The 10,025-nt window shown below is 43.0% G+C and overlaps 1 protein-coding gene and 1 long non-coding RNA gene across 2 annotated transcripts in view; both read right to left on the bottom strand.

Annotated features, from left to right (window-relative positions):
* LOC116703247 (transmembrane protease serine 9-like) overlaps positions 1 to 10,025 on the bottom strand; it is a gene marked incomplete in the record, with an annotated part of 81,409 nt that overhangs the window by 24,173 nt on the left and 47,211 nt on the right.
* Positions 901 to 10,025, bottom strand: part of LOC116702573 (uncharacterized) — an 11,859-nt gene continuing 2,734 nt past the window's right edge. Inside the window, exons 3-4 of the long non-coding RNA XR_004335199.1 lie at positions 1,542 to 1,555; positions 901 to 941 (exon numbers count right to left, since the gene is read on the bottom strand). This is a non-coding gene — a long non-coding RNA (uncharacterized LOC116702573). The remainder of the gene's footprint in view (positions 942 to 1,541; positions 1,556 to 10,025) is intronic.

Here is a 10,025-nt window from a genome sequence, read left to right as displayed (position 1 = left end):
GTGAAAAATAACTAAATATAACTATAATAACTAATTTACGTAACAATTTTGAGGGACTCATACTGTCCTTGTGTGTATCCATTTTTTTGTTATTAATACTTCTGCTCCACCATTACAGAGGAAAACTACCAGATATAATAACTAGTTACTGAGATTAAGATTGAACATAAAGTACTAGATTTACCTCTGCAAGGTTATGGAGTAAAAGTATGAAGTTGCATAAAATGAAAATACTCAAGTAAAGTACAAGTACGTTGAATTTGTTCTTAAGTACAGTACTTTCTTAAAACAAAGTCTCTGTTCTACTAATATACATTCACTATTACTATTACTATTCACTATTCTATGGCATGTATAACCTGTACTACTTACAAACACTATCTACAGTAGAAATGTTTTACTTTAACTTTACTTAGATTGTTTTCTTAATTACAAGTATGACTACAACCGTATGAAATCAATTCACAATGGAAAATTCTGCATAACTTTTTTATAAAGGGAAAAGTACAGACGTAGTGTAAGTAAGTGTACTTACAGTATCAAAAGAAGTAGTACTGAGAAAGAAGTACTGATGCATATTTTAACAATGAAATATTTTCCCTTAACATAACACAACAGAGCAAAGAAGCTTTTCTCCTCACTACAGTTTGTAAAAGGTAAAATAGATCAAATGTGCTGTTTACTGGAGCTTGCACTAAACAAAGTAGCACTAATGAAGAGGAAGATAAATAGGAAAGAAAACCTTGACCTATGAACACTGAACTCAAGTCACCATGTGGAGAATGTAGCGACATTGTGGCTCCCCCCGGTGTTAGAAACCAGACAAACCATGTCTTCCTAGGACAACCCCTTCAAGTAATGGAAACTGACAGTGACCTCAGCATCACCTCCTGCCGCCTCCCACCGCCTCCAAACCACCCTCCCTAAAACCACTATAACACCTCTCCCTACACCCCACAAACCACCCTCCCTACAACCCACTACAACTACTCTCCCCCAACCACCAAAAACACCATCCCTAAAACCACACAACGACTCTCCTAAATACACTACAACCACCCTCCCTACAACACTACAACTAATCTCCCTACAACCACCACAACCACCGTCCCTACAATCACTACAAACTACTCTCCCTAAACCACCACAACCACCTCCCTACAACCACTACAAAATACTCGCCCTACAAACCACTTACAACTACTTATCCCTACACCACCACAACCACCCTCCTAAACCCCTTACAACTACTCTCCCTAATCCACTACAACACCCTCCCTACAACCACCACAAACCACCTCCCTAAACACACAACTATCTACAACCACCACAACCACCCTCCCACAACCAACTACAAAATACTCTTCCCTACACCCACCACAACCACCTCCCTCAAACCACTACAAACTACTCTCCCTAAAACCCCTACAACAACCCTGCTACCACCACTACAACCACCTCCTACAAACACTACAACTACTCTCCCTAAACCACTACAAAACACCCTCCCTACAACCACTACTACCACCGCCCTCCAAGACCCTCTCTACAACCACTACAATTAACCCTTACCAAAACGTATGAGTGTCTGTATGTCCAGACTTAACTTAAATTTCACTTAAAAATAGATGTTTTTAATTAACATTAGTGTTGTGTAAATTCGTTCTGGAGTTCCAACACATGTAAGTATTACCAACAAATGAAACCTAAAGTACTCAAAGTAAAAGTGTGTTTTGTGCTGTAATTGTGTCGTCGGTATATGGAGTTTCTGGATTAGATACTGCTGTATTAATATGGTGGATCTATGTAACGACCTCCCTGTAAAAACCAGAGTGGTTGTCTGGTTGGACTTCTGTGCTACTCAATGGATTGTCCATAACAAACACCATCTTGTGGCGAGCTTGTCAACTGTCACCATCTGGTGGTGAGTGGTCAGGGGTGGGGGAAGAGCTCGACAGACCTGGTAAGCCCAAAGGATAGAGCGGGTAAATCGAGACGCCTGGAGGAGGCCACTGTCTTCCAACGGACTTTCAACTCACACCTCCGGAAAAGCTTTGCGTGCCATCACTGTGGCGGCTGGAGTATTGAACCTGAGTGGACATTGTTCAAAGGTTCCATTGCTGAAGCTGCGGCGGGGAGTTGTGGTCTTGGGGCGTAGGGGACTCAAGGGGCGGTAAACCCACGAACAACCCTGGTGGACACGGTGGGCAGGGAAGCCGTCCGATGAAGAAGGAGGTCTTTCCGGGATTATGTTATCCCAGAGGATTCTGGAGGCAGTTGCAACGGAACAGAAGGGCCCGAAGGGCTGCAGCCTCTCCAAGGGAGCAGGACTTTCGGTCTGCATGAGGTGCGTCTGGAAAACCGTTCGCCACAATCAGGACGGGAAGCAGGAATCATCCAAGCTGTGTTACAGTAAGGGGGGACATGTTGCCCTCAATGACGAGGGTATAGGGCGGTGAAAAGAGCACTTTGAAGGAACTTGGTGTCTTAGTGACATGATCTCAAACATTGCGGTGAAAGTCATGTGACCGGTGTCTAGGGAGTGGCAGACAGGTTTAGTGGTTCCCTTCAAAAAGCGGTGCCCGGTCATGGAACAAACGGATAGATCTTCAACTCTCGCAAGATCCTGGAAGGCGCCTGGGTATAACCAACCAGTCGACATGTGTTTTGTGTTTGAGAAGGCGTAGAAGGGGTCCCCTGGGAGACTACTGTGGAGGTGATGTGGGAGTGTGGGTGAGGGGGGTCCCTTCTCAGGATATTCGATTCTCTGACGGGCCAAAGAGAGACCTGTGTAGGGGTTTTCTTGGCAATAAATCGACTCAGTAGGTGAGAGTGGCCTCCGCCAGGGGCTGCGCTTGTCACCAAATCCTGTTTGTAATATTATGGACAGGAATAGAGGCGTTCGTTGGGGTGGGAGAGGGGTCTCACAGTCGGTGGGATCAGGACTCATCCTGCTTTGTGCAGATGATGTGGCCTTCAGCAATCAGGGTCGGTTTGCAGCCGAGTGTTGAAGCATTCTGGGTGAGGAGGATCAGCACACTCTGACATCTGAGGCCATGTTGTCAGTAGGAAAACGATAGAGTGCCTTCTTCAGGTAGGGATGATCTTACCCAAGTGAAGGAGGTTTAAGTACCTTGGGTCTGTTTGCGAGTGGAGGGCCAGGAGGGGAGGTGGCAGAGAATGGAGCAGGGGTGATTTTTCCAGCGATCCAAAGAGGTATTTAAAGAGTTATCTAGCTTAAGAAGTAGGAGAATTTCTCAATACATAAAGAAACAATTTGTCCTTCAATTATCACAAGCATTCAACATCACCACATCTGGAGGATACATGGTTTTCTCGGATAGGAAGGGGGTCAAAAAAAAAACTATCATCTGAAAAGTGACTAAAAAACGTCAGATAAAGTTGGTGGTGGAGTAAACAGTTACAAGATTACCATTGTAGAGTACATGTAGAAGTGCAGAAAAGAACAAGTGTAATACTCAAGTACCTTGAACTGTACCTTAAGTCCAGTACTTGAGAACTGTACACTTAGAGTGTTACATTTTAACAAAGGTCTATATTTTCTGTATCCGCTTGTACAACTCTTATTGAAGATGTATGATTGTTTTATATTGAAGGAAAATATCAAACCCAAGACTAATGTTTTTTATGGGGCCCTTTTCCATCAAACTCATTGTCAAAGTGGTATGGCGGCAAGGGAGCCTCTGATGTCACCTCTGACAAACTGAGGCAACTTCAAAAATATTCCCTACGAAGCAGTTCTCTTTATTGCAAAGTGAAACAAGTTACAAGTGAATAGTACAACGTGGGAGGTCAGCAGTTGGATACATTGAAGGACACAGCGCCTGCAGGATGTTGCAAAGGTGCAGTCTGAGTACCACACAAACACACACACACACACAGAGAATAATCAGGCCTGATCTTCCTTGCTACGAAGATTATAACCATATATAGTGGAGAAACGGTTGAAATAGAGAAACAGACAATCAAATCACTCAAATGAAAACGTATTCACAACCATTATATAAGCCTCCACAACACAGGCTAGCAGTTTTCTCATGCGAACTCTCTAAACAGTTACCTTGGTCAGCGTTGGTGTCCTGTTTTCAAGCTGTATGTTTATTCTGTGAAAGTACATTAAGAGTAACAACAAACTAAGTCAAATTTCAATAAATGGGATTGTCATTGTTTCTCAAGCTGTCTGTGGCCAGCCCCAATGAATTCCGTATTTTGGAGGAAGCTCGCGGTGGCGAGGCTGGTGTGTGGCCATGGATGGCGAGGCCTACAAGGAATGGGAAGTCATGTGTTGCGGCGGGCCTGGTCGCAGTTGCACTCAGTGTGCGTAAACGCAACTGACTTTCAAGGGAGACAATTGAAGCAATCGTAATTTTCTGTTTCAATTTTGAGCCCATTTACGAAAACAGAAGGTAAATCAAATTACTTTTCATTATTGTAAAAATAACAGCCACTGCCTTTTAGGAAAACCAAATGTAGGGCTTTGTTTTAAACAATCAGAGGTTTTTCTTGAATCCTTACTTATAATTGACCTCTACAGTTCAACAACGGCAGTGAAGGGACTTGTGGTGTGGGTTGCTTGAAACAAAATGGGTCTAACCCCTTGATGGGGACACTGAACGTGACAACTAACACCTGAGCAACCTGGATGGCCAATGTAGCAGTGCTATACATTCTGTCAACCAAATACCCAGCCTGTCCCAACAACACCAGCCCAATGCCTTGACAATGGCCAGACCTTGTTTGGGCTCAGGGTGGGCTGCTGGCTGGAGCTCAGGGAAAGGAGGGGGTACTGCTTCGTCGGCATCAATTCACCTGAACATTTAGGCCTTGTACATTCGGTTTTGGCACGAACAAAGTTATTGTTTGTAACATTTATTCTGTGTTCCTCATTTGGATTGAGTAGAGTTGAATTTTGATCCTTTTCTTATTTTCTCAACCAGCTCTGAACAAGTTCTGCAGGAGTTCAGACGTCGTGGAAAATTGCAGGGAACGGGCGTGTCGAGTGACGCCGTGTCCCAAAACCTTTACACTGGAGAAGGGAATTAATGAGGCAGTAAATATTATGTCTCGGTTTAAACCGGGTTTGTTGATCCATTAAACGGCATTCTGGATGATTTTTCCCTTTCTTGCTGAAAGCTGATGTGAAGATCTACCACCATCTTAAGGCCTACAATACAAGTAATACAAATATAAGCTACAGTCAGCAGTAGGTTACCGTAGCTCGAATAAAGAATGGAAACAGGGGGAAAAACAGCTATTCTAGCTCTGTCAAATGGTAACAAATTTCACCTACACCATCCCTCTAACGCTTATGATTTAACATGTTATATCCTTTTATTTAACCCTACAAACTAAAGTGTAAGGATGGCTCCTGGCTGTTGCTGCAGTATTTTTGTCCAAGTTTTATTTCCTTAGAGATAATGCAAACATTGATCAACATCACTGTAAATATGCCCGTGTGGGCCCCATTTTGGATTACATTAGAAAAATGATTTTCACTTCATTCTACTGTGAATCTCCGGTGAAGTTTGTAGCCTTGGCCAAGAGGGGGTGATGTCATCAGGCGGTGCCATTGTTCATGGGGTGGTTTCAAATCTATCCGCACCCGCCCGATGGTTGGGTCGGCAGTGGTGGACAAGTAAAGGCCCACTTCCCTTACTGGCTTCCAGCTCAAACTCCTCCCTCCTGGTCCATAACCAGCAAGAGGCTCTTTCCGACTGCCCCCCCATCCTGTGAGCTGCTGTCTTTCTGTCTCCTTTCATGTCATTCCAATGGCGTGGGCTTCTCCACACCGGACTGAGCGGGAAATCTCTTACAGTCCAACCTCAACGGGAACAGTCATGCTGCCATCCTTTCCATGCATTAATGCAGAAGGTTTTGGTATTGGTCTCTTCCTCAAAGGCCTGTTCACACCCCTCTTCTCATGGACTGTAACTTCTTCTATCTGTTTTTCTCTTCAGACACAGTAACACATCCGGCCCCAGGCGGTCTAGACAACCTAGGGGAACCGCCGCCTTTGTTTTTTGTGTTGGGGTTGGGAGGTGTCCTACACAGATCTCAGCAGGAAGAGATGCGGAATGGCTCCAGTCTCATAGGCCCAGGTGACCTTACTCTCAGGAAGATTCCCACCGTGTCAGGTCCTTGGGGAAGCCAATTACACTGCCCTTGATCTTCGTCTCGCCTTCTTCCAGGTTCCGTAACTCCTCTTGGAATCATGGCTCTTATGTCACGGTTACTGCATTCCCATTGTTGAGTGGGAGGTTCCAAGACCCTGTCTTTCCGTGTATGGGCACTCCAAGGACATCACGCAGCTTCAAACTGTTTCGCTGTGACAGAGGAATGCCAATTGGTCTAATCTTGTGATGACGCCGACTTGTTCATACGGGAGTCTCGTATGTCATTGTGACTCTGCACTTTGCACCTCTTGAATTCCTCTACACGGAATGACAGAGGAAGTGAGAAGCTGCCCTGATCTATGTAAAGTCCTACTGGAGTGAAGCTTGGAGGGGATTCTCAACCAATTTGAATGTTCTATGCTCTTCCTTTTATTCTTCAACGCATGTTCATCAGGACTTCATGCACCAGTCCAGCCGGCCACATGAGTCTGGTTAACAGACCGTGTTGATAGAGCCCAGCTGAACCTTCCCAGGGAGCCATGATTTTTTCGATCTTCTAAGGCAATGCGCCAACTTCTTTTTGGCACTGGATGTGTTGTCCGTCTGTAAGTGAGTCATCAAACCACGTTCCAAACATTTGATTGGATTCTACTATATTGATGCAATCCCTTCCTCTTGCACATGCAAGCTGAACCTGTGGCAAACTTCCATTTCTGCACATACTCTGCACTTGTTGGCTTAAACTAATTCATGGCTCACGTTGCAATGTGGTTCCAGAAACAGTTAGCACCCACCCGCCTCCAATGGGTTGGGTCGTCAAAGTAAGGGTTGTCCTATGTAAACTATAGTGTGCGTTGTCGGAGGTCTGACTTCATTTGGGCTTCAATCTCCGCAGCTGTTATGAGGAGGTTCATTCCCATGGACGAAGAGAATGGGGGAAGATTGTGCAGCCAGTTACGATACCCTTTTCCAGGGCTTTGCCCTTTAGTGTAAAATGTGCGTCTTGAAGCGTTAGCTGGATTCCACAAAGTAACTGGTGTCATTCCGCTTGGATGTGCTGAGAGATGTGGTAGTGGTCTATGCTGAATGGATTGAGAAACCGTGAGGGATTGAATCCATAGGCAATTGTCAAAATACAGCCAGACAACAGTCGGTTGCCTTGCTGGATTTAGCATAAGGATCATCTGATTGACGAATCCGGTTGGTTCAGGCTCCAGAGAAGGCTGAATCTTCCCTTTCTGGATGGCAGTGTTTATATATCCATTCTCTGTCATGTACAAGGTCATCCTCTGGCCAGTACCGAAAAAGATATGTTGCCTTCTACACTTAGCAGTGAGTTGTTCTGAATTGGTCAATGGTTGAAGATTCTTTCCTTTGAACGAGGACAGCCCACTGCCTTTGCCCGCATGATGGAATGACATCCTCCAGATCCTCCGGAATCAATGTCCACAGTCCGAAGAAAAACATTGGGCATTTCTTATACATCTTGTAGGGTACATAGCTTGGGGACGGGGAAGATCCTGTTCTGGCCTTCTTCACCACCTCGTGGACTTTTAGTTATCCATTACAGTTACTGCACTCACATGAGATGGTATCAAACCTCGTACCCAGCGAGAAAGTTTCATTTAACAAAATCAAATATTACCTTTTAAGTATAAGAAGGTATTGTATATAAAGGACATTTGGTGAAACTAGAAAAATAATAATAGTACTTTCTGTAGTTTCACGGGGAAGACTGTGACTGAATGTCATCTGAATACAAATGTGAACTGTGTGTTCTGGTGTCAGGTGTGATCTGGAGGTCGTTGATGTGTAAGCTGGCTGGCTCTTGGTTCCAGGCAGCAGTGTTATCAGCTGATAAACACCACCACCGACAAACACGAGGATGCAGTGATGCAATTCCCAAACTGAGCACCTTTAAAAGCTTCATGGTCTCAAAACAGTGGGGTTCTTATCTCCAACTTCAAGCTTTATGATCACCACCAGCGCACAGCAACAGCACCAGCGCAACTTTCTCAACAGTGGTGACACTCCCCGGCACTTCCACGGTCTTCCTCTATTTCCATTCCTCATCTTCATCAGCGTGTTCAACTTTTCTATTGAGCCTCCAACCTTTTGAGGGAAAAATTTACTGTACTGACCAAGAACAACTTAATGTAAACAAGCTTAATCTGAGAGCAATTTAGGTCAAAGATGGATTAACACTAAGATGATTTTTGTTTTCTGGGACAACGAGGAATAAAGTAGTAGGTTAAAGGATTAAACTAGGGCATCCAGGTCCTTACAGCGTCTCCAACATCAGCGTCTCCAGGAAGCATATCAGCCGAAACAACAATAACGAAAAAAACTTTTGCTCATGAAGCTTACTACACGACCAGAAAGCTTTGTTTTGTGCCTTTAAAATGAATAAAAGAGCTTTACAATTTTGTGCAGGAATGTGAAAAATACTGACCAGGTAATGTGAAAGGTCCCAGTATGAAGTAGGAGGATTACATGGAAGTAAAAAACGATAATAGTAAAACAGAGATGTGTGTTAATGAAGTGTCGAGCAAGGATGGGAGGACTTTAATTAAATGTAATGTTTAGAGACAGGTGTGGAGGGTTTTATTAATGTAATGTATAGAGTAAGGGGGAAATAGATTTTTGAATGAAAACTGTAAAATTAATGACTTTGAAGGTCTCAGACAGTGTCTCTTTCTGAGTTCGATGGGTACGGGTAACTTCTCATCCAGTTAAAAGAAGCGGTGTAAAATTAGCACTTGTTTCAGTTGCACTAAAAAAATATCTATGTAATGGTAGCCAAGCATTCCAGTATTCTTGGATTTGAAGCTACATGGAAGATACAGGACATCTGTACTTCGTTTTTAGTTAGTATTAATTAATAATTATATTCGAATCAATACAATGATAAAATATGTGAAGTCTTTGCTGACTACCAGGCGGCAAAACAACTGGTTATGTGGCATTGCGAATTTTATCTAGCACTGCAACTTGTAGGAAACGTATGCCAGAACACTGGCTACCATTAATACATCTAAATAGCTCTACGGGCCGACTTAGGGGTAGAAGCTAGCTGCTAGTTGGGCTGTGAACCTAGCAAATGTATCAGCAGTTTGTGAATGGTACAGGGAGACCTCCGGTTTTGGGAGAGGACTGCTGTAGCATTAAATGTCATGTGTGACATGGGGTTAGGTAATAATGGATAAAATTTGTTAGATGGTTGTACATTGTGTAGATTTGTCTTTAATAAAAACAAAATGGTTGTGGATTCATGACCACTTGATCATTTTCACTACACTTTACGTTTCTTTTTTAAATGTAACAAAGTAACTTTTACTTAAAGTACATTTCTAAATGAACATTATTACTTTTACCTTACATTTTTCAGAGTAGTATTTTGACTTGTACTTGTACTAATATTTCATTGGTACTTTTACTTGAGCACAACATGTTGGTACATTTCCACTCGATCTTTGGATAATGAAATGAGGAGGCCCAGCACAATAACTTCGTTTCGTCTGGAAGTTACATCAGAAAATTGTAGGTCAGAATGATTTTTATATGTCAAGAAGAAAATCTGCTCTGTTCCAGGTACATTGTAGAAAGGTTTTCACACGGGAATAATGTAAAATACTGTTTTAAAGTGGGACCAGACAAAAATTTGATTGGTTTATTACACAGAAAAAATTCAGTCATCAATGAGTTTGTGGAAATGTACACAAGTTTAGGACTTGTGTATCATGTTAATGAGTATAGCATTGGTATAATGATGGTGGAAAAAATAACATTTGTTTTTGGAAAAAACATGAACAATTAATATAAGAAAAAACTTGAACTAAACCTCAGAAACTTTCCTGGAAACCCAGAAAAATTGAGGAATAAAGAATAGAT

This window comes from Etheostoma spectabile, chromosome 15, assembly GCF_008692095.1.
Source record: "Etheostoma spectabile isolate EspeVRDwgs_2016 chromosome 15, UIUC_Espe_1.0, whole genome shotgun sequence".
NCBI classification, from domain to species: domain Eukaryota; kingdom Metazoa; phylum Chordata; class Actinopteri; order Perciformes; family Percidae; genus Etheostoma; species Etheostoma spectabile.
The sequence above is the reverse complement of the archived record's forward strand: the minus strand, read 5'-3'. Positions and strand labels throughout refer to the sequence as shown.